Source organism: Dendrobates tinctorius, unplaced genomic scaffold, assembly GCF_039654945.1.
Source record: "Dendrobates tinctorius isolate UK_male_01 unplaced genomic scaffold, ASM3965494v1 ptg000060l, whole genome shotgun sequence".
Taxonomy (NCBI): domain Eukaryota; kingdom Metazoa; phylum Chordata; class Amphibia; order Anura; family Dendrobatidae; genus Dendrobates; species Dendrobates tinctorius.
The window spans coordinates 40,846,803-40,871,903 of record NW_027361728.1 but is presented as its reverse complement, the minus strand read 5'-3'; positions in this window follow the sequence as shown (position 1 = coordinate 40,871,903).

Genomic DNA, 25,101 nt, shown 5'->3' with positions numbered 1-25,101 from the left:
CTTGTGTCTTGCAAATTATTTTTGGACACACTGTTTGACCCTGAGAGAATGTTACCCTGTCCCCAAGCTCCTCATAATGCCTAGCAAAAATAGTTTAAAGAGTTGCTAATTGTCACATGAGCTACTGTGACCCTGTGCATCTGGCCTGGTTGCAGCAATGCTATATGCCACCCTGGGTAGAACTCACACTCTAGTAGGCCACATGACTTTGATACTAGTTCAAAAACTTGTTTTAGGCAAATTGTAAGTTTTCATTCTTTTATGTCATGTTGCAGTCGAAGATGTGATGAGACACTGGTGCAGCATCCGTGACCAGTATCGCCGTGAGCGCCAGCAGGGGGCAAGAAGTGGTTCAGGGGCCCACACAAAGCGGAATTATGTTTATTTCGACCGCCTCTCATTCCAATTATGGATCTCAGATCGTAAGTACAACAAAAACACCACATGACACAAATGCTTTATAGGGCCCGATCAAAAATTTCCTTTTTCTACATTTTATATTTAATCACAGAACTCACTCTAACATCACTGAAAGGGAGACGGGGTCTGAATCAGAGGCCATTGATCCTGTAGGTGGAGGGGTTAAGCTGTCTGGACCATTTTGTGAGCTTCCAAGGAGCAAGGCCCAAGTCACTTCTCCAGCTCGACTTGATCCTGCCCTAGAGCCTGGGCCGCCACCAGAAACACCACCAGGAACAGAGCCACAACAAGGACCGTCAGCTGCATCACCACCCGACATCCATGATGAACAGGGCAACAGCAGCAGCCCAACTGTTTGCCTAGAGGGCTCCCCCCAGCCTGCTGTGCCATCCAGGCGATGTAGACGAAGGCGCCATATCCCTGCCACTGATACCACGACCAATGTGGATAGAGGGGCCCAAAATTCCCGTAACAGAGTTGCCACTGATGATGGGGAGGAGGAGTACTCATGCAGCCTTGCCGATTATCTACGTTCCCTTCCCCGTGAGATGCAGCTATGTGTGCAAGGATCCATTCAGATCCTAATTGACGCAAGCACACACCCCAATACCCCTTATGATCTGTTTGAGTTTCTGGAGAGATGGCAGCTGTCACCCAGGAATCTCATGCACCTTAACCCACACCCCCAAGTGCTTGCTCAATCAGGGTCTGAGGATCCTCCTACACCTCACCCCCTTCCCAACATTGGCAACATCATTCCCAAATGTCAGGGTATAACCCAGCACACCAATATGGCCACTTGTTCCCAGCCAATGTTGGAGGCTGGTCCCAATCTGGTTGGGGACGACATGGCCATTTTTTTTGGTGGTTTACACTCATGGCCCTACCAGCCTCTACAGGAGAGTCATCTCCAGTATAGTGCCCAGTATCCACCTCAAGCCCATGAGCCGGCCCACTACCTCCATCATGGGCAAGAGTATGCCCCCACACAGGCCGAGGGCCAAGGTGGTCGCACTAGCCATCAGGCAACACAGGCTGGGCTGCCGCCTTCTCCACCCCCTACATACTACAAATTATAACTTTGTGTGTGTTTTTGTGTTTAAATGCTGTATTTTAACATTCAAAAAATTTGTTTGTGTTCTAAGGCAAATTCTGTCCATTTTGCTAAATAGCATAAGGCTTCACAAGGCCTTTAAAAAAAGGATACATAAAAAGTTTTCACTTTCAATTGTTGTTGTCTTTATCAATGATGAACTTACATCACGATATGCTTACATATTGATTTCTAAACAGAGAAAAGACATAAGGGGTTGTAATATGTATAGTTTCCCAAAGGCCAAAAAGAAACATTTACAACATAGACACAGCATGCTCTGGCCAAGAAGTTTCCCCCTCAGGTGACATAAAGTAATTTGTGAAAATGTCAGGCACTTTGAGCCCAGAGAGCGTTCTACGCTGAGGGTTGATAGGTGGTCTCGCCCTATGTACATTGTCTGACCCACGCACAACACCAGCAGAGGAGGAGCAATCATGTATCCTGGTGAAGTTATGGGCAATGCCACATGCTTTAATTACTTCATTTACATTTTGTTCACTCAGCTGAATGGCAGACTGGAGGACCCACCATTTTGGCCAATGAATGCCAAAGGAACACTTCATCAGTTGCCGAGCACGTGATAGGTGCAAGTTACAAATTCAGCACCGGTGGTCCAGGTTGCGCCGGGGATATGTCCTCATGACATTGTGTGCTAACTGAAAAGCCTCATCTGCCACAAGGACATAAGGGACTGATTCTTGAGTGGATCCTGGTAGCTGTCGTGGTGGTGGTAGGTCCAACTGGTTGTTGCGTAGCCGCCGACCCATAATGGAAGTATTGAAGACTCTAGAGTCTCCCGTCCTTCCATAGGCCCCAATGTCAACAATTATAAACTTGTATTGAGGGTCGGCCAGAGCCAACAATACAACAGAAAATTATTGTTTCTAATTGAAGAATTGTGAGCCAGAGTTCGCCAGCTTATGCACCCGGATATGTTTACCATCAAGGGTCCCAATCCAATTAGGAAACTGGCATTCCTCCTCAAAGTCCCTTGATATCCTCAACCACTCTTCCTTCCTGGGCTGGGACATGACGATTTGATGTAGTGTTGACCATATTTGACATGTCGACCTGACTATGCCAGAAATGGTAGATCTTCCAATGAGAAAATCATGGTGGAGGGCGGCAGAAGACAGGCCAGTGGACAGGAAGCTGAATAACAGAAATTAAACATTTTAGAATGCACAAATTAACAAAACACCAGGTACATACGTACATACCAATCTTGTTAGTGATTCATATCTAGTAACACACATATATTTGGTCGCACAATCACTACGTGATATTCAGTACATATTACACATAACATTCTGGTCTGTAAGTTTATATATATCTGGAAAAAGATGAGGGCATTAAACTTTGAACCAAATAAAAAACAGAGTTTGGGCAACACATCATGAACATAGACAATGTGGTTGTGTAGTACATACCGTTATGTGAGTAGAAGTCGCTCCTCTGCAGATCTAGCTTGGCGCATCCTTTTGTCCTGAAAGGTTATCCCAGGATCCCAGGGCGCACTGTCTCCAAGAATAGATCAAATGTTGCAAGGCTCATGCGACAGTATATGCAAAATTTTTCCGGATAATCCCGCAGAGAAGAATAGAAGGGCTGAAAATGACCTCTTGTGAGTCGTTGCCTCAAAAGTGAATGGACCCACATGCGTCTCCTCCTCCTCGGATCCACAATCACTGGGTATGGCTGGCCAAAGCGCCTGGACAAAACCCAGTTGAAGAGAACACGGTCAGTTGGGGTGAACTGAAGTGTGTCAGACATGTTTGCTAACAACCAGCCAGACCCCCACACAAGCAGAGCACCAAAATGGGCAGATTGGAGGCTTTCACCTGATGTTGAGGCAATAAATAAGGTTAATAAATAAGGTTGGTGCTGATGATTTAAATTATGTGCAGGCCTCAAAACCGTTAAATGTCCGTTTTGCAAGCCTGCGATAAAAAAACAGTACACGGATGCCATACAGATTACATACGAATGCTTACACGAGAAAAAAACGCGGCCACACCTTGACAACAGATGACATACGGAGCATTATTTAGGGACCATTTATGCGTATTACGGATGTAAAATACGGTCCATATTTTTCTACCTTGTGTGTGACTCCAGCCTAAGAGAGAGTGTCTGCCAGCGAGGACCTACAATTTATAGTACGTGAGTAGAAAACTAACATTACCTGTTCTGTAGAGCATTGGAATAGTCACAGTCAACTGTGTCTGTGGCTAAAGAAGTCTGCTCACTTTGCTTCCACTAGGATCACACAACTGTATTTGTTATCATTCGAGAAAATCAATCTGATTATGCTAATCACACACTGATCAGTTTGTTCAGATTGTGAGCATAATGTGCTAAGATTTTATTGGATCAGGAAACAATAGAAATACAAAATTCTCCATCTTCTCCATTCTATCAGTATTTGAAAATTGGACTGCACTTGGATGATATTTTTTTTCCACCTACTCATTAACTTGCAAAGCCGGGTGTGATCCAAATAATGCATGCTGTGATTTATTTCCTCTATCAAGTTCGGTACAGGGAAAAGATATAGAATAGCATTGGTCTGAGTGTGATCTGATGTTTTGTCAGATCGTACTCTGACCGAAAATATGGTCATCTGCACAAGCCCTAATATTAATCTGTAAGCCAGCTACAATCACAAGAGTTGCCAATAATAACTGCTACTGCACAGGTGCAGCCGACGCCATCTTAGTGGAGACATTTTTTTTTCTCTAGAAAGATGGCGCCGCCGGCGCATGCGCAATAGCATCTATCGGATCACTGATAGATGCTACTGCATAGGCGCGGTCGGCGCCATGTTAGTGGCGAAATTTTTTTTTCTTTAGCAAAATGGCTGTGGTCAGTGCCATTTTTGAGACATAATTTTTTTAATGAATTTATTTATACCAGCAAATAAAATAATTAAATGCACATTATACATGCGATCATGCTGCAGCGCAGGGGACGCCACCTACCTGCCTAAGTTGATTTTTTGTATCAGTATACGGTATATAATATTCATTTTGTAAAATAGGAAGCAGGTCAGTGAGGAATCAGTGACCTGTCAGAAGAATAACTAAGCAGCACACCAAATGAAGACACCCCCCACCACCACCGGCAGGCCGCCCCGATGCATGAGCATATCATTAACTCAAAACTGAAAATAGAGATCAAACAACCACAAGATGGATTTAATCAACCCAGGTATCATTGTAATCAGTATAACGGTGCCAACCTGACACTGTCTGTAGGTTACCATGCACAATCCTGCTCGCAGGTTCCCTTTACCTTCATGTAATTGCTATTATTTTATAAATGAATATACCCTCTATGTAGTGCTAAAAAATGTCATTGTAAAAAAAATGTATAAATTGGACCGCAGTGTTTGAACTGGCCACGGCTCTCCCAACCCTAAGGGTATTTTTCCATGGTCCGTAACGGCAGTGCTTTGGACGCAGCACATGCCCGCTCCATCCAAAGTGCTGCCGGCTTTTGTACGTGCAGTGATTCCACATGTGTTCATTGAACCATGCAGAATCACCGCATCCTATACATTGGACTGTGATATTTATCTTGGAGACTGAGCGTCTCTGCAAGATAAATAGACATGCTGCCGTCTAGAAAAACGCAACGCATGTGTGTATACGCAGGGAAGCTGGAGGCATCCCTGCACGCATAGTGAAGATGGGATTTCATAAAATTCCATCCACTATGCTGTAACATCTGGCCACTGCGAATTGGATGCTACAGATGTACGCAGGGTCCAATCCGCAGCGTTTACTGACCATGGAAACATACACTATTGGAACAGCTGCATAGAAATATAAGAGGCTGTCACACTTAGGTCAAGAGAGCCGCTGGGCAGACTGAGCCTTGTGGTCTGATCTTGGTCCGATTTATATGACCGTCTGACTGTGCCCAGATACTACATTCTAATTACTTGTCAAGTTTCCTAAAGAGGCTAATAAGGAAGTTTTTTCAAAGATGTTTTCCACAGCATAGGAAATACATATCTATTTTCTTGGGACCCCATTGGTCAAATATCACACAAATCAATATATCAGAAGTTTTTAGCCTTAGTTTGAATGGGTAGGTCCATCATGTGCTCTGATGCTCTGTAAAGAATCTTTGCAGCTGTTAAAAACAGCCAAGCACTATAGACTTTGCCTGTACTAGCACAGCACAAGCTCAACCAACGCTCCATTCAAATTCCATTCAAATGAGGGGTGCAGGTTCTGTTCCCACATGTTCGAGTAATCATGGCTGTCCCAGTGATCAAACATTTATCACCATTATGTAGATAAGGGATAAATGTCTATTGGGGTAAATCCCATTAAAGGTGCACACGTCTTAGCATTTAAGAAGGGGTCTGGTAGTGCACAAACTATTAAAAGAAACACAGGACTAAAGACAAGTAAATGTACCTGTCACCTTTCATGCTGTTCATGCATCCGCGCTCTATAAAATATGATCAGTTTCTGACGTTCTTCTTTCGCTGTTGAAGTGAGCAAGTATGATACAATATAATACATCCGGATTTAAATAGTTATTTCATTACCAGGATATTGTACATCTGAGTGTACTCCTCACTAGTTCTCAGAAATCAAATATTAATAGTCATCTCTATAACTCCATCTTGTATCACACAAACATAAGCAGAGTATCAGTTTCTATGGATTTGCAACTCATTTGCATGCATTGATTTTTAGAAAAAGAACTTATTACATTCAGCTGAATTTCACACTGTGGATCCAGCTTCCCTGCAGACGTCCATTCTTTAAGAAGTGACAGACTGTTTGTCAGTTAAACTCCTCCTGTCATGTATTCTGACCACTGCCAACTCATGCAAGGAGACCTTCACTTTTGCCGCTACCATTTGCACCCTGTGCAACCTTTGTCATTGATCACTGATCCAATCCAGTGCCCACATGTTCTTCAAATGCCTACACAAGTAATGAGGTGCTTGTGGTGTAAAATTAAACTGTCAACTGTCAGCGATTGATAACCACAGTGAGAGCTGACCTAGAACACCTGCACTACTGGCCGAGATAGGTGTGACACGTTTGATCGTTGAAGCCTACCAGTCAACTTGACCCAAAGGTGTCCCCGTGCGGACTTTATGCCTGACAAAGTCATCTTATGTTCAGCGCCACATTTCGATTCACCGTGCATGAGAATATCACAAGTGACGTTTAGTCCTCTGGTCATCCTGGTTTCTCAGCTCACTCTGCTACAACATGAGCATTTTTTTTAAACCACAACTGGAAATAAAACTATTTAAATAAACACCGCATATTCTCATATTGACGTGTTAAAAGCAACATTTTAAAGAAACTATGTTTTTACCTAAAACATTTTTCTTGGCAGCCGCATTCACTTCTGTCAACAGGTTGCCACCCATGTATTTCAGTGTGTATAAGTATGCCAGTACTAATCAGAACATCTCTGCTATCTCCAAGTACTGAGAATACCATAGACCAGGGGTGGACAGTTCATTTTCCCGAGGGCCCACAAAAGATCATGACTGTTGTGGAGATGTGGTCATGACAGGTACGCGGGATGCAGTGACTAGACGCGAGACGGATTGAACTTTAGGTAGTAACTTTTATAGATAGATGACGGTAGAGCTATCCTAAGCAACCAAACAAAATAACAGCGATTGTCCTCACAGGAACCAAATACAAGCAAAGACTGGTTCTGAGAACACGACTACCCTGGCACTATAGGGCCACGGTATGGCCGACTACGGGTCCTTAGTTACTATGTGTCACTTAGCCGTCCTGACGTCCAATTGCGTGCTGTTCGATGGTGTCTCGGCGTCGCAGCTGCTGGGCCCAGCCGCTGAGGATCTGGCAAAGTCTTCAGGTGTTCCTACGCCTGGCAAGGCAGGGGCACAATAGGCCCTGGAATAGTTCTTTGGCGGGATGTCCCCCAGCGGTGGCAGCGGGATACTGCCTGGGAGTGGGAGAGTGGAGGCCGCAGCCCCCGGACAAGGGCGGGCAGCAGCGGTGCTGAGTGGCAGTTGGTGGGCCACCGGCGAAGCCCAAGGCTGCACTAGGGGACCCGCGGAAGGCGACGACCCGGCCCCTACCACGGACTGGAGCGGGACTGTGGCGGCTGTGGACGGTAATGGACAAGCCGCAACCGCGGGCTGGAGTGGAGCGGCAACGGCCGCGGGTGGCAGCGGACAGGCCGCAGCCGCGGGCTGGAGAGAGGCGTCAACAGCCACGGGTGGCTGTGGGCAGGCCGCAGTCGCAGGCTGGAGCGAGGCGGCAACGGCCGTGGGTGGCAGCGGGCAGACCGCAGCTGCGGGCTGGAGTGAGGCGGCAACGGCCGCAGGCTGGAGTGGAGCGGTGGTCCTCCGTTGGTCAGTTCGGCACCGTCTACCTGCGGTCCACCAAGAGTCTCCATCCTGTCGCTGTCCTCCTCTCTGGTTACTGCTGGAGGCTCTGGCTCCCTGGCGCCCTCTCGGTCTCCTGCTCTCTCTCTCCCGTTCTGCTAACTCACCCTGACTGGCGTTCTCCGCCCTTTTGTATAGGCTCCTCCCCCAACCGTCCTGGAAGTCTCAGAGGTCCATCCCCTAATTCTGCTCCCTGGAAACAGACCCCCTAGGAACCTATATGACAGTCCCCTTGGTTCCGGCCCGGACACTCGGTGGGGGCCCTTCCTCATACAGAGGGTCGAACCTATAGGCTGAAATTAAGTCTCCTCAATATTAATATATTAATTATAATTATTTTATATTCATAATAATTGTATCACTTAATTTTGCACAGAATTAAGTACGCTGACACCCATCCTATATAATGTATGAGTCACACACAGCCCCTTATATACAGTCTGAGCTCCCAAACAGTCCCCCTATATACAGTATGAGCCCATACTCAGCACTACCTACAGTTGAAACCAGAAGTTTACATTCACTATAAAGTATAAAAAGACACATCTGCATGTTCTTCTCAATATCTGAAATGAAATCAGAATAAACCTTTCCCGTTTTAGGTCAGTGGATTACCACAATTATTAATATTTGTCAAATGCCAGAATAATGAGAGAGAGAGAATGTTTTAAGGTATTTTTATTACTTACTGCAAATTCAAAAGTTTACAGACATTTCATTAGTATTTGGTACCATTGCCCTTAAACTAAATGACTTGTGTCAAACGTTTGGGATATCGCTCCTGTGATGACTCCTGGAGTGGACCCTCTGGGTCGTGGCACCAACCCACTCAGGGCGAGCTGACCTAGTGAGGACCACTCCCTATACAGGGAGTGTCAGGGGCAAGCCCCAGGGGGTTAGGTACCACGACTGCTGGCCAGCTCACAGGAGACACGAGTAAGTGTGTCTGCAGGAACGTGCAAAGCGGGATGCGTGCAAAGGAGCATGCCAGAATACAGAGCTAGACAGCAGGTGTGCCAGGAGGCACAACAGAGTACTGGAACAGAGTACAGGATAGAGCGAGTGCCAGGAGGCACAACAGAGTACCAGGCAGAGTGCAGGATCAGAGCGTGTGCCAGGAGGCACAACGGAGTACAAGGCGGAGTGCAGGATCAGAGCGTGTGCAAAGAGGCACAGCAGAGTAAAAGGCAGGGTGCAGGTTCAGAGCATGTGCCAAGAGGCACAATAGAGTACAAGTTCAGAGCATGTGCCAAGAGGCAGAATAGAGTACAAAGCAGAGTACAGGTTCAGAGCGTGTGCCAAGAGGCACAATAGAGAATAAGGCAGAGTGCAGGTTCAGAGCGTGTGCCAAGAGGCACAATAGAGTACAAGGCAGATTACCCGAATACAGCGCACAGCCAGGCAGGGACACGGCAGACCAAGCCAGGAAGTACAACAATAATCAGGCACCTCCCATAGGTAGAGGTAGCCTGATATAGGACCTGAAATGCAAAAAGAGGGGTGCACTACTGTCATATCTCAATCTCCAGTGGAGTGCAATACCTAGCCTGTGAGCAGAGAAGCAAAAAAAAGGGAGAAAAAGACTAGGCTAATGATGGTATGCACATCCCAACAGACAATAAAAGACCTTTATTTCATATTGGATACAATAAGCTAAAAACATTTAAAATACAAACAAAGAACCAATGACCCAGACACCCCCAAAAAACAGGTAATATGAACCTAAAATGTGGCCCATATTGGACAATTCATAGCCACCCGTAAGCAGGCACATATCATGCAATTCTATATAACAAGACAGCCATGTACATTGCAGGCAAAGATAAGGCAGAAAGACAGACTTGATATCAAGCATATAATAAGTGTAAGAAAATTTATAAATCCTAACTGCCCTAAAGCATGTGGAACTAACCACAGAATGAAATTGCCTAGTGCAAAAGACGCCCAAGAATGGTTATACCATGGCTGAAATTGCAAAGTTGCAGTGGTTGCATAATGAGCAAATTAGAACCACCAGATACAGGTCAGAGCAGCAAGAGTCCCAAAGGGGTTAAAGAAAGGGGGTGGTAGGCAGGCCCCACGTGTATCGCCGCTGCGACTAGCGGCTTTGTCAGGTGAAATGAGTCCAATATTGAAAAGAATAGGTTTAAATACCTGTACCAATGATCAGAGAGGCGGAGCGATGCACAGCAAAGACACCTGGAACTCGTGGATGCACCAGCATTACAGCTGTATCGCTGGAAGTAATAATCAGACATCCTAACAACAGCACATGCGCACTGTATGACACTGGTCAGAAAGTTTATCATGGTGGCCATAGTAACGGCCGCACATGCACATATCATGCCACAGACTGCAAACAAGGCTGCATCCAAACACAAATATATGGACAGACGCGGAAGTTTATTTGTAGTGGTCTAGGTAATGACCATGAAAAAAAAAAAAAAAAAAGGTTTATATAAATGTAGAACGGAATCACGGCTATGCTGTCTCCGTCGCAATAGTGCATGCGCGCTACGTATTAATGGCCCAAAGATAGTATCGGCCATGCTTACACTGGTCAGAGATTTTACTGTGGCGGTAATAATGGCAGCCGTGGCGGCACACAAAATGCCACAGGCGACAATCCTTGACCCAAAGGTAGTGACAGCCGTGCATACACTGGTCACAGTGTATGCACGGCTGTCACTACCTTTGGGTCATGGCTGATACTATCTTTGGGCCATTAATACGTAGCACGCATGCCTATCACCCCCTTTCTTTAACCCCTTTGGGACTCTTGCTGCTCTGACCTGTATCTGGTGGTTCTAATTTGCTCATTATTCATCCACTGCAACTTTGCAATTTCAGCCATGGTATAACCATTCTTTGGCGTCTTTTGCACTAGGCAATTTCATTCTGTGGTTAGTTCAACATGCTTTAGGGCAGTTAGGATTTATAAATTTTCTTACATTTATTATATGCTTGATATCAAGTCTGTCTTTCTGCCTTATCTTTGCCTCCAATGTACATGGCTGTCTTGTTATATAGAATTGCATGATATGTGCCTGCTTATGGGTGGCTATGAATAGTCCAATATGGGCCACATCTTAGGTTCATATTACCTGTTTTTTGGGGGTGTCTGGGTCATTGGTTCTTTGTTTGCATTTTAAATGTTTTTAGCTTATTGTATCCAATATGAAATAAAGGGGTTTTTTATTGTCCATTGGGATGTGCATACCATCATTAGCCTAGTCTTTTTCTCCCTTTTTGTTTTATATAGGACCTGAGGTCTAGAACTTCCAGGTCAAGTCCTCCAGTATCATAGAGAGGACAAAACCAAAGACAGAGCTGGGCAGAGCGCGCGCGCACACTGGATCATAGCGCAACCACGGAGCTAGGAGTGAGACGGGACCTTCGGAGCGGCCGCAGCACCAGAGGTGGTGACGACGACCCTGAGGTCCCGCCCCCAGGTGGGAGCGGCGTGACACTTCCACAAGCTTCTCACAATAGTTGGTTGGAATTTGGGCCCACTCCTCCTGACAAAACTGTTGTAACTGCTCTTGGTTTGCAGGTCCCCTTGCTCACACCTGCCTTTTCGGCTTTGTCCATAAATTTTCAATAGGATTGAGATTAGGGCTTTGTTTTGACCATTCCAAAACAAAGACTTTGTTATCCTTAAGCCACTTTGTTACCATTTTGGCAGTAGACTTCAGGTCATTGTCCATTTGGAAGACCCATTTCCACCCAAGCTTTAACTTCCTGGCTGATGTCTGGAGATGTTGCTTCAGTATTGCTGTCACATAATCTTCTTTTCTCATGATGCCATCTATTTTGTGAAGTGCAGCAGTCCCTCCTACAGAAAACAACCGCACAACATGATGCTGCCACCCCCATGTTTCACAGTTAGGATGGTGTTCTTAGGCTTCCAAGATTCTCCCTTTTTCCTCCAAAGGTAACAATTGTCATATTGCCTAAAAAGTTCAATTTTAGTTTAATTAGACCACAGGACATGTCTCCAAAAATTAAGGTCTCTGTTTCTGTTTGCATTTGCAAAACATAAACTGGCTTTATGTTTCTTTTGGAGTAATGTCTTCTTCCTGGTAGAGTGGCCTTTCAGCCCTTGTTGATACAGTACTCATTTTCACTTTCATTATTCTGGCATTTGGCAAACATTAATAATTATGGTAATCCTAATTTACCTAAAACAGGAAAGGTTTTGTGACGTCCGTCTGCGGTCTGGGCTGCAGCCAGCCAACACCCCGAGAAACACTGATACCCTTTACCCCTATACAGGGATCTGGATTTATAGCAGAGCCCAGGAGGCGCTGTCTGATTAGGAGAAGTGGCCAGAGCAGGACGGTCGCCAGAAAGGTGTTCAAAAACGTAGTGGTATCTGGGTCTAAACCAGTCGGGCAGCAAGGTACAAAAACAGTAGACAGTAGCAGAGTCAGATTTAGGCCAAGGTCAGAGTCATAAACCAGGAGGGCAGCAGAGGTACAGAATCGTTAGGCAGAAGCAGAGTCAGAAGTCCAGGCCAAGGTCAGAGTTATAAAACAGGAGGGCAGCAGAGGTACAGAATCGTTAGGCAGAAGCAGAGTCAGAAGTCCAGGCCAAGGTCAGAGTCAGAGTCAGTCAACTATAGCAATTCACACAGTAACACACAGGGGAACCAAGACTATATCCGGCGGCTTGCAAGCCCAGTCCCAAGGTATTTGAGGATCAGGTCATCCCTCACAGGCTCCCGGGCTGATGATGTCATCAGGACCGCCCCCAGGACCAGACCTGATGACGATGCACCAACCCCTTCATGTCTGACAGAGGAGCGGAGTCGGCGTCCATTAGACGCCTGCGCAGAAGCCCTTTCACTGTTGCCGCCCTCACTCGGGCGTGAGCCACGACGCCTCCTAGTGGCTGAGGGCGGAACAGCAGGTCCCGAGTTCGACGACGACATGTCAGTCCGGCGCCTCCTGGTGGCCGAGGCCTGGACAGCAGGCCCTGAGCTCGAGGGCGGCGTGACACTCCGTCGCCTCCGAATGGCTGAGGGCGGAACAGCAGGCCCCGAGTCTGACGGCGACGTGACAGTACCCCCCTCTCCAGGAGGGGCCTCCAGACCCTCAAAACCCGGTTTGTCAGGGTGAAGGAGATGAAATCTCCTAATTAATGCCTTGGCATGGATGTTCCCAGCAGGAACCCAGGACCTTTCCTCTGGCCGTAGCCCTTCCAGTGTACCAGATACTGTACTGAGCCCCTCACAAGGCGGGAGTCAAGGATACCCTGGACTTCATACTCCAGAGCTCCCCCGACCGAAACAGGAGGAGGAGGGGACTGAACAGGGTGAATGGGAGAACGATAAGGTTTGAGGAGAGACCTGTGGAATACGTTAGGCAATTTGAATGACTGTGGAAGTTTTAAGCGGAAGGCTACTGGGTTAACCACCTCGATAATTTCGTATGGGCCGATGAACCTGGGACCTAGTTTGGCGTACGGTACCTTAAGCTTGATGTTTTTTGTAGAGAGCCAAACCTTGTCGCCAACTCCCAGGTGCGGCCCCTTAGATCGTCGTCTATTTGCAGCCGAAGCCTGTCTAACCTGAGCCCCTTTCAAATTTGAATTAACCTCAGACCAAATCGTCTTTAGCCGATGTATATTTTGCTCAACCCCAGGGAGCTCCGACATCCTGGCCAAAAACGACCCAAAGCGTGGATGTAGTCCAAGGTTACAAAAAAAAAAGGGGTACTTTAAATGGAGTCTTGATATCGATTATTGAGGGCGAACTCAGCAAATGGCAGATGTTCCACCCAATCGGTCTGATGTCCTGACACATAACAGCGGAGGTATTGTTCCAGAGCTTGGTTAGTACGCTCAGTTTGACCATTAGTTTCGGGATGGTATGCCGAGGAGAAGGACAACTCCACACCAATGCGTCTACAGAATGCTCTCCAGAACTTCTAGACAAACTGGGTACCCCTGTCGGACACAATATTTGCCGGAACGCCGTGCAGACGTACAATGTGCAGAACGAACAGCTTACTTAAAGTTTCAGAGTTAGGCAACCCAGACAGGGGAATAAAATGGCACTGTTTGCTGAACCTGTCTACCACCACCCAGATACAAGTTTTCCCATCTGATGGTGGCAGGTCTGTAATGAAATCCATGGAGATGTGGGTCCATGGACTCTCAGGGGTGGGCAAGGACTGAAGCCAGGCGGCAGGGCGACTATGGAGGGACTTGGCGCGGGCACAGACTTCACACGCTGAAACATAGTCCTTACAGTCCTTGACCACCGTCGGCCACCAAAAGTTCCTAGTTACCAGCCTGGTGGTATTATTGAGACCCAGATGGCCAGCCAGGACAGAGTCGTGTGATTCTTTTAGAACCTGCAGACAAAGGTTAGCCGGAACGAACAATTTTTTGGGGGGCGTAGTGTCAGGAACTTGCTCTGAAGACCTACGGATCTCCTCCAGAAGGTCCAAAGACACTGCCGACACGACAATTCCATTAGCCAATATCGGGACTGGTTCACAGTCCTCGGTCTGTGTGGGGCAAAAATTGCGAGAGAGGGCATCTGCCCTCACATTTTTAGTACCGGGGCGAAAGGTGATTAAAAAAATCAAACCTGGAGAAAAACAAGGCCCACCTGGCCTGCCTGGGATTTAGTCTTTTAGCTGACTCTAGGTAGGTTAGGTTTTTGTGGTCTGTAATAACAGTGACCTTGTGTTTGGCACCTTCGAGGAAGTGGCACCATTCCTCGAAGGCCCATTTGATCGCCAATAATTCCCGATTACCGATGTCATAGTTTCTCTCAGTGGCAGAGAATTTGCGGTAGAAAAACGCACATGGGCGAAGCTGAGTGAGGGATGCAGTGCCTTGTGATAGCACTGCTCCCACTCCGACTTCGGAGGCATCAACTTCTACAATAAACGGGCAGTCTAAGTCCGGTTGAATCAGAACCGGGTTGGCCACGAAGCACTCTTTTAATGTGGAAAATGCCCAAGTAGCCTCAGGATTCCAATTAGTCACATCCGCCCCTTTTCGGGTAAGGTCCGTGAGTGGCTTGGCAATCTCAGAGAAACCCCTGATAAACTTGCGGTAATAATTCGCAAATCCCAAAAATCGCTGCAGCGTTTTCAGCGATTTGGGTTGCACCCAAGCCTTAATAGGTTGAATCTTGGCAGGGTCCATGCGAAACCCCTTGCCTGAGACCATGTATCCTAAGAACTGTACCCCTTTCGGCAAAAAAAAAAAAAAAACACATTTTTCTAGTTTCGCAAACAAAGAGTTTTTTCGCAGTCTCTGCAGTACCGAACGGACGTGTTGAGCATGTGCCACAGGGTCAGCAGAATAAATCAAAATGTCATCAAGATACACGACAACATACACCCCACAAATGTCTCTGAAAATATCATTGACAAAGTGTTGAAATACGGCAGGTGCGTTACTTAGTCCGAACGGCATTACAAGGTACTCAAAGTGACCAAGGGGTGTATTAAAGGCCGTTTTCCATTCGTCACTGCTTCTTATGCGGACCAGATTATATGCCCCCCGGAGGTCAAGTTTAGTAAACCAGCGGGCTCCCAGTAGCTGAATAAACAGATCAGGAATGAGTGGGAGCGGGTACTGATTTTTTACAGTAATTGCGTTCAGCTCACGTTAATCAATGCATGGTCTGAGTCCACCATCTTTTTTTTCTACAAAGAAAAACCCAGCTCCTACAGGTGAGGTGGAAGGCCTAATAAAGCCTTTACGTAGACTGTCTGCTATGTAGTCATTCATGGCTACATGCTCCGGACCAGAGAGGTTGAATATTCTCCCCTTAGGGAGACGGGCACCTGGGACCAAGTCTATAGGACAGTCGTACGCTCTATGAGGAGGTAGTTTCTCAGACTCCACTATGGAGAAGACATCTTCATAATCTCTGAACGCATATGGAATGGAGGGGTTTTTAATTTTAATTTGGTTCACTGACAGTGACATACAGTGATTCTGACACCGTGGACTCCAGCGCACGATATCACCTATGCGCCAGTCAATAACCGGATTATGCTGGTGCAACCATGGCATGCCTAACACAACTAGATTAGATAAATTATGTATAACAAAAAATGACATCTGTTCGTTGTGTAATGCCCCCACTGACATAGCAATGTCTGTAGCAACAAATTCCACTCCACCCTGGATAATGGATGTACCATTAATCGCAGTGGTCTGAATAGGGGCATTAAGTCTTAGCAGAGGTACACCAAGATTTTTTGCAAGCAAAAAATCCATGAAGTTGCCTGCGGAGCCACAATCCACATAAGCCTTCACACACAGAGTTTTATTAGAAAACGAGAGAGAGACGGGTAACAAAAGTTTAGCCGCATTTGCGGGCAATACCTGAGCCTCTGGGCCAGCACGACCAGAGCTGCCCAGAGGCCGACGTCCCAGAAATGTGGATTTCTGACGCTCAGCATTCCCCTTGAAGCTTCCAGGCTGCAGCATGCTGGTGTAGGAAGATGGGAGTGTTCCTTCAGGCTGTGCTCTGGAGCAGGTGTTAGGCCAGGAAATCAGCTCAGTCAGAAGAAGAAAGAAAAAAAAAATTCAGGAGACTGCTTTTATGTAAGATGGACATATACACAAAAAGCAGTTTGTTTTTTTTATGGCCGGATATAATGTGACGTCCGTCTGCGGTCTGGGCTGCAGCCAGCCAACACCCCGAGAATTACTGATACCCTTTACCCCTATACAGGGATCTGGATTTATAGCAGAGCCCAGGAGGCGCTGTCTGAATGGGAGCAGTGGCCAGAGCAGGACGGTCACCAGAAAGGTGTTCCAAAACAGGACAAAAACGTAGTGGTATCCGGGTCTAAACCAGTCGGGCAGCAAGGTACAAAAACAGTAGACAGTAGCAGAGTCAGATTCAGGCCAAGGTCAGAGTCATAAACCAGGAGGGCAGCAGAGGTACAGAATCGTTAGGCAGAAGCAGAGTCAGAAGTCCAGGCCAAGGTCAGAGTCATAAACCAGGAGGGCAGCAGAGGTACAGAATCGTTAGGCAGAACAGAGTCAGAAGTCCAGGCCAAGGTCAGAGTCAGTCAACTATAGCAATTCACACAGGGGAACCAAGACTATATCCGGCAGCTTGCAAGCCCAGTCCCAAGGTATTTGAGGGATGAGGTCATCCCTCACAGGCTCCCGGGCTGATGATGTCATCAGGACCGCCCCCAGGACCAGACCTGATGACGATGCACCAACCCCTTCATGACTGACAGAGGAGCGGAGTCTGCGTCCACTAGATGCCTGCTCAGAAGCCCTTTCACTGTTGCCGCCCTCACTCGGGCGCAAGCCACGGCGCCTCCTAGTGGCTGGGGGCGGAACAGCAGGCCCCGAGTTCGACGACGAAATGTCAGTCCGGCGCCTCCTGGTGGCCGAGGCCTGGACAGCAGGCCCTGAGCCCGAAGGCGGCGTGACAGTCCGTCGCCTCCTAATGGCTGAGGGTGGAACAGCAGGCCCCGAGTCTGACGGCGACGTGACAGGTTTATTCTGATATCATGTCAGATATTGAGAAAAACATGCACATGTGTCTTTTTATATAGTGTATGTAAACTTCTAGTTTCAACTGTATATACAGTATGAGATCCCACATAGCCCGTGTATACAGTATTAACCCACACACAGCACCCTATAAACAGTATGACCCCCCAAATAGCCCTCCTATATACAGTAAGTCCCTACAGAACCCTCCTATAAACAGTATAAACTCTAAATAACCCTCATATATACAGTATGATCCCTCACATAGCCATCCTATATGTAGTATGAGCCCCTACATAGCCCTCCTATTTACAGTATGAACTCCACATAGCCCTCCTATATACAGTATGAACTCCACATAGCCCTCCTATTTTCAGTATGTGCCCCCACATACCCCTTCTATATACAGTATGAGCCCTCACATATCCATCCTACATGTTGTATGAGCCCCTACATAACCCTCCTATTTACAGTATGAACTCCACATAGCCCTCCTATTTACAGTATTTGCCCCCACATAACCATCCTATATACAGTATGAGTCCCTGCATAACCCCTCTATTTACAGTATGAATTCCACATAGCCCTCCTATATACAGTATGAGCCACCACACAGTCCCCCTGTGTACAGTGTGAGTCCTCACACAATCCCTTAAATACAGTATGAGTTCTCACATTGCTGTCGTATATACAGTATGAGCCCTCACATAGCCCTCCAATATCCAGAAACACATCCCACAAACATTCACCCATATTATATAATAGAAACAAACAAAAAAATACAAACTCACCTTGCTCCTTTTCCCTCGATACTCTGCTCCAGTTTCCACACAGCAAACACGATGTAGTGATGTCATTGCGTCTACTGTCTCAGCTGCGCATGCTGAATGATAGAAGGCGTCGTCGTCTCCCTCATCCACCACTATATTCATTGCTATTTGCATCCTAAGGATGCAGATAGCGATGACATTGGGATGCCAGGTTAGGGAGGGCGGCCGCATGGTGTGGCCCATGGGCCAGTGTTTTTAGAACTCCAGCCTGTGGGCTGGACAGCAACAGAGAGAGGGCCGGATGTGGCTGCACTTTGCCCAGGTCTGCCATAGACTATCACTTAGAGCTGTAGATAGACTTTTTTTCACCCAGGGTTAGGCTTCAGTTTGCTACCCTAGCACTGTATTTTTTGTTTTGCCCTAGCTAAGGCAAGTTAGCACACTAGTGAAACTAAATAATACATTTCTTCAAGGGCCGCTTTCTAATTCATTAGTTGTCAAGCAGAAAGCAAAAATAATTTTTCAGAGTTGTTACATTTAAAACTCAATCAGTGCTATAATTGAATTTTCAAAAAAGTGGAGGAAAATGAACAATTATTTTGATGGTGATTAAAAAATTCCTTTATTAAAATGACTATTAGGGCTAGACACATGATCATTTTACAAGGAAGACATACAGTTGCAGGATTTTTTATGATGCAAAGTTTTTAACTAGTAGCTCTGGCATCTGACAAAGCTTGTGTGGCAGAACACAACGCTGTATGATTCCATGCTAAGGGGCTGCGTATACGCAATGTACTACTTTTCAAGCTCTGTATTCAGAACTCATCAATTGATGTGAGGTTTAACACTTAAGGGCTGTTCACATTACAATCCTCAATCACCAAACAATCACTGACCTCAGGTAGACCAGTCAAAGAAAACACTGCGGCAGCTGGCAAGGGCGCTCAATCAGTGAAATCCTAGGTGCATTGCTCCCTGGGAAATACGAATATGCAAATAAAGTCCGTGGAGCCTCATTTAAGAGTCTCAAACACGGGACTAGCCAGATCTTCCTCCAGGGAAGGACCAAGCCAAGGGGTGACTCCTTTCGGAAACCACCATTACCACCATATTAAGTGGCCCTTTAAGTTAATATCCAGCTCTTTACGAGTTTACAGATATGACAAGGGAAATACCAAGGCCAGATATCCAACCACAGACAGTTGTTTCGGGGTGTTGCCCCTCATCAGTGGGATTCTGGCTAGGTGGGAGCAATGCCTAGTAGACCAACATCACATTACAATCCTGGCATGACCTTAGCGGGTAAGTCTGAAAACCACAAAAAGATATCCAATGTGCAATTCAGAGAAAAATTAGACTTTAATGGTCAAATACTATTGAGCTATGCTTATGTTTGACTATCTTAAGCTATACATTTTTCTTAAATAACTGCTTGAATGGTGGTCAAACGTAAGTATAGTTTGTTGAATTACATCTGACCATTACAGCCTATGGCTCAGCTGGGCAATACTTTTTTGTGGTTTTCAGATGTACTCTATTGGCATATGCCAAGATCATTATGTGAGCAGCTCCACACCTTTTCAGGTCCAATGACATTGTCTTTATTCTATAGTACTAAAAATGGGTATGATAGTTATAGCATGTTGTGAGGGTCAACTTGAGAAAGGCCTCTGAGGCCAATATGGGGTCTGTTACAGGTCGGGATTCTAATAAAATATATTAGTTTTTGAAGATGCTGGCAAATTTTTTGCATTGGTATAATATGATGTGCATGCATTGCAAAAATTAGAACATTTTTGACCCCAATGCCCAGGGCCTTGACTTGACTGCAGTTTTTGGACCCCTGTAGTTACACTGTGTGTTTATATGTACAATTTTGTATTGTATATATGTTTGTATGTATTTTAAGTAATTATATAACTGCACAGATTGGGGAAGGCTGGGCTTGCCACGCGGTAAGCCGGACGTCTGTCACCGGCCGGGACAGCGTCCTATACTCACGGTATTATTTTGTGTTCTGAGAACTTGGAAATCTACATCTTCATCCGGATTGCCGCATGTACCGGTGCCCTTCTATTGGATTCTCGCAGTAAGGAATTTTCCACTGCTCAACGCTCTGCTGAAACGAAGGTATCGCTGTGTATGTATTGTGATCCATCCTACCACCGTGTAGGTTTTTTAGACTATTTGGAAGTTTAAAGCTTTTTTCTGCAGTTTTTTCTGTGTGTGCATCTATGTAAACCTCGCTGTTCTATATATTTATTTTATTCTATATTGCTTTTACGTCTGGATATCATGTTAGCGCAAATAGTATTTTTATAATTACTGATTTTTGTATCTCTGGGACAAATTTGGTGATTTTGTCCATTATTTGCTGCTTAGGATTCATCGGTGTATAGCCCTTAGAACCCCTGTTATTTGTTGTATTTATTAATAGATTTAAATTTTGGATGTTTTATTGTGTTATAGCTTGACATTTTGATTGTTTGATGGTTGAAAGAAGACTTAAATCCATGGAGTTCAACCTATAACCGAAAGCCCCTGTTACACATAGCGATATTGCTAGCAATATCGCTGTAACGTCACCGATTTTGTGACGTAGCAGCGATATTGCTAGCGATATCGCTATGTCTGATACTTACCTCCGACCGGCTCCCCCGCTGCTCATCGCTGGTCACGTGAGAACGTCCTGGACCATTTCTCGTCAGGCGCTTCCTGCTGGGCTTCCTGTGGCGCCGACGAGCGACGCGTGGACGGGGGCGGGAGGACGTCAGGATCGCCTCGTCTGACAGGTAAGTAGTGACCCCTGACCTCTGCTATGTCGCTGGTGAGATCTGCCTGTGTGGCAGCTCACTAGCGACCACTTAGCGATGCATCAGCGACCCATATCGTTGTCGGGATCGTTGGTGCATCGCGAAGTGTAACAGTACCCGAACTTACTGATCCAGAAGAAGGCAAAAAACTTATGAAGCAGATGCAAATTGCTGCATATCAAGAGAGAAATTCCTTCTAGACTCAACATGTAGCACTGTAGCATTGCAGAACTGGTGTCCTGGATTCAAATCCCACCAAGGACAACACCCACAAGGAGTTTGTATGCTCTCCCAAGTTTGCGTGGGTTTTTTCCAGTTACATCCCATACTGTAAAGACATACTGATAGGGAATTTAGGTTGTTAGCTTAAATGGGGACAGTGATGATGCCTATAAAGTGTACCCATAGCATGTAATATAAGGTTGTGAAAAACAGACATACAGAACACCATACAGATGAATAGTTGTATTTTCTGGAAGAAACAGGAGGATTTTTCATTAATTTATAGATAGAGACAGAAAGAGTGAGAAAATATTTCACTCTGTTCTTTGAGAAATACAAGAAAAGTATCATTGATAGACATTCCCCAACTGTATATTAGGTTCCTTTTAGGTTTTTGTGCCATAAAGATAAAAATCTATTAACTTGTTTCTGACCTTAATGACACATGAATCTTTAGAGACATCTCAGAAGTCATATCTTTTCCAACTTTTACATGCGCAGGCCAACGCACTAGAATCCCTTGCCCAACGTAAAAGCTTCACGATGATTGGAACAGTGACAGGGATTGAGATTCTGGTCTTGCTAGCTGGCGGTGGATTGAAGTCCTGTGGGGCTTTAAACTGGCCTTCGCTTTCTATTTGAATTCAGAGGCATTTTCACAATATGTTTTTGGAATCTAAGAGTCAAGTTTGTTGCAGGAAGACATATGCTACAGGGAACAAACATATGCCTGAGACTAAAAGACACAAAGCTCCCCATATTACAGTTTGATGTATTGCAGACCTAATTAAATCTGATTAATGTGCTGTTTATTCCTGTTAATCTTACTTTGCTTTTAATTTAATTTAGTGTAAAACAAATTGAGTTTCTAAAAAAATTCAAAAACCTCTGGGATTTTACAGTTCTCTCTTTGTTTACCGCAGTGCTCTTACTTTGTGCAAGATAAACAGAAGAAGGTGGAAGAAAAGTTGGGTTTAAATATAATGTATATATCCAAATGCTAATCTGCCTACCAATCATATGCACACATGATGACCTCAATGACCTTCTATATTAGGCCATCGCTCATTTTGTTATACACAGTAGGCAGGTTCATAGACCAGCCTGTGATAACAATCATACATAAGTGCATCATTATATACCTATAGATTTTAAACACAATGACTGTATTACACTATATTTTTTATTCAGGATACCAAAAATTGCACAGAAGCCATTTGCAGAGCAGACCAGTTAATACTGGTGGGACCATGGCCAGATTGCCCCAGTATGATCTTGAGAGCCCTAGGTAGTGCTGCATCATGTGGCTGAGCCGAGGATGGTTTCCAGAAGCTGTCTGCCATATAGAAATTTCTCAGTTTTTAAGAAGTCGATATAATAGAATATAGAAGTGCTATAGGAAGCCATCCTCAGGTCCACAGCCAGCATAATCTCTATGACATAGGCTACATGATGATGTCATTGCAACACATGCATCATTTAGTAGGATCCTGGTCAGTGCCAAACCCGGAAACTTTGCTGGAAAGAATTACCATAAAGTGAGCTTTTTTTCTTTTGCTTTTTCTGTAACGGTTGGGGGTCACTTGGGTAATAGTGATCACAAATTAATAAGTTTTCATGTATCCTTTAATAAAATGTGTAGTAGAGGGGTTACAAGGACACTAAACTTCAGGAAAGCAAATTTCCAACGGATGAGAGATGATCTTGGTGCAATTAACTGGGACGATATCCTGAGACATAAAAATACACAAAGAAAATGGGAGACGTTTATTAGCATTCTGAATAGGACCTGTGCACAATATGTACCGTATGGGAATAAACATGCTAGAAATAGGAGGAAACCACTATGGCTAAATAGGGCTGTAAGGGGTGCAATAAGAGATAAAAATAAAGCATTTAAAGAATTAAAGCAAGTAGGTAGTGATGAGGCATTAACTAAATACAGAAGATTAAATAAACTCTGTAAAAAGCAAATCAAAACAGCAAAGATTGAGACAGAGAGACTCATTGCCAGAGAAAGTAAAAATATTCCCAAAATATTCTTTAACTACATAAATAGTAAGAAGCTAAAAAATGATAATGTTGGCCCCCTTAAAAATAGTCTGGGTGAAATGGTGGAGGAGGATGAGGAAAAAGCCAATATGCTAAATGACTTTTTTTCGACAGTGTTTACACAAGAAAATCCCATGACGGATAACATGATCAGGGATAAAAATTGTCCATTAAATGTCACCTGCTTAACCCAGCAGGAAGTACGGCGGCGTCTAAAAATCACTAAAATTGACAAATCCCCGGGCCCGGATGGGATACACCCCCGAGTACTGCAGGAATTAAGCACAGTCATAGATAGACCATTATTTTTAATCTTTAAAGATTCCATAATAACAGGGTCTGTACCACAGGACTGGCGTATAGCAAATGTGGTGCCAATATTCAAAAAGGGGACAAAAACTGAACTTGGAAATTATAGGCCAGTGAGTTTAACTTCAACAGTGGGTAAAATCCTGGAGGGTTTTCTAAGAGATACTATACTGGAGTATCTGGAGAAGAATAAACTTATGACCCAATATCAACATGGGTTTACAAGGGACCGTTCCTGTCAGACTAATCTGATAAGCTTTTATGAAGAGGTAAGTTCCGGACTGGACCAAGGGAATGCAGTGGACATGGTGTACATGGACTTTTCAAAAGCTTTTGATACGGTGCCACACAAAAGGTTGATACATAAAATGAGAACAATGGGGATAGGGGAAAATATGTGTAGGTGGGTTAAGAGCTGGCTCAGGGATAGGAAACAAAGGGTGGTTATTAATGGAGCACACTCGGACTGGGTCACAGTTAGCAGTGGGGTACCACAGGGGTGAGTTTTGGGCCCACTTCTTTTTAACATATTTATTAATGACCTTGTAAGGGGCATAGAGAGTAGAATTTCAATATTTGCAGATGACACTAAACTCTGCAGGGTAATCAATACAGAGGAGGACAATTTTATATTACAGGAGGATTTATGTAAACTAGAAGCTTGGGCTGATAAATGGCAAATGAGCTTTAATGGGGATAAATGTAAGGTCATGCACTTGGGTAGAACGAACAAGATGTATAATTATGTGCTTAATTGTAAAACACTGGGCAAAACAGTCACTGAAAAAGACCTGGGTGTATGGGTGGACGACAAACTCACATTTAGTGGCCAGTGTCAGGCAGCTGCTGCAAAGGCAAATAAAATAATGGGATGCATTAAAAGAGGCATAGATGCTCATGAGGAGAACACAATTTTACCTCTATATAAGTCACTAGTGCGACCACACTTAGAATACTGTGTACAGTTCTGGTCTCCGGTGTATAAGAAAGACATAGCTGAACTGGAGCGGGTGCAGAGAAGAGCGACCAAGGTTATTAGGGAACTGGGGGGTCTGCAATACCAAGACAGGTTATTACACTTGGGGTTATTTAGTTTGGAGAATCGAAGGCTTAGGGGTGATCTTATTACAATGTATAAATATATGCGGGGACAATACCAAGACCTTTCTAATGATCTTTTTACTCTTAGACCTGTGACGGGGACAAGGGGGCATCCTCTACGTCTGGAGGAAAGAAGGTTTAAGCATAAGCACAGACGCGGATTCTTTACTGTACGAGCAGTGAGACTATGGAACTCTCTGCCATATGATGTTGTAATGAGTGATTCCCTACTAAAATTTAAGAGGGGACTGGATGCCTTTCTTGAAAAGTATAATATTACAGGGTATATACACTAGTTTCCTTAGTGTTGCGTTGATCCAGGGAGCTAGTCTGATTGCCGTATGTGGAGTCGGGAAGGAATTTTTTTCCCCAATGTGAAGCTTACTGTTTACCACATGGGGTTTTTTTGCCTTCCTC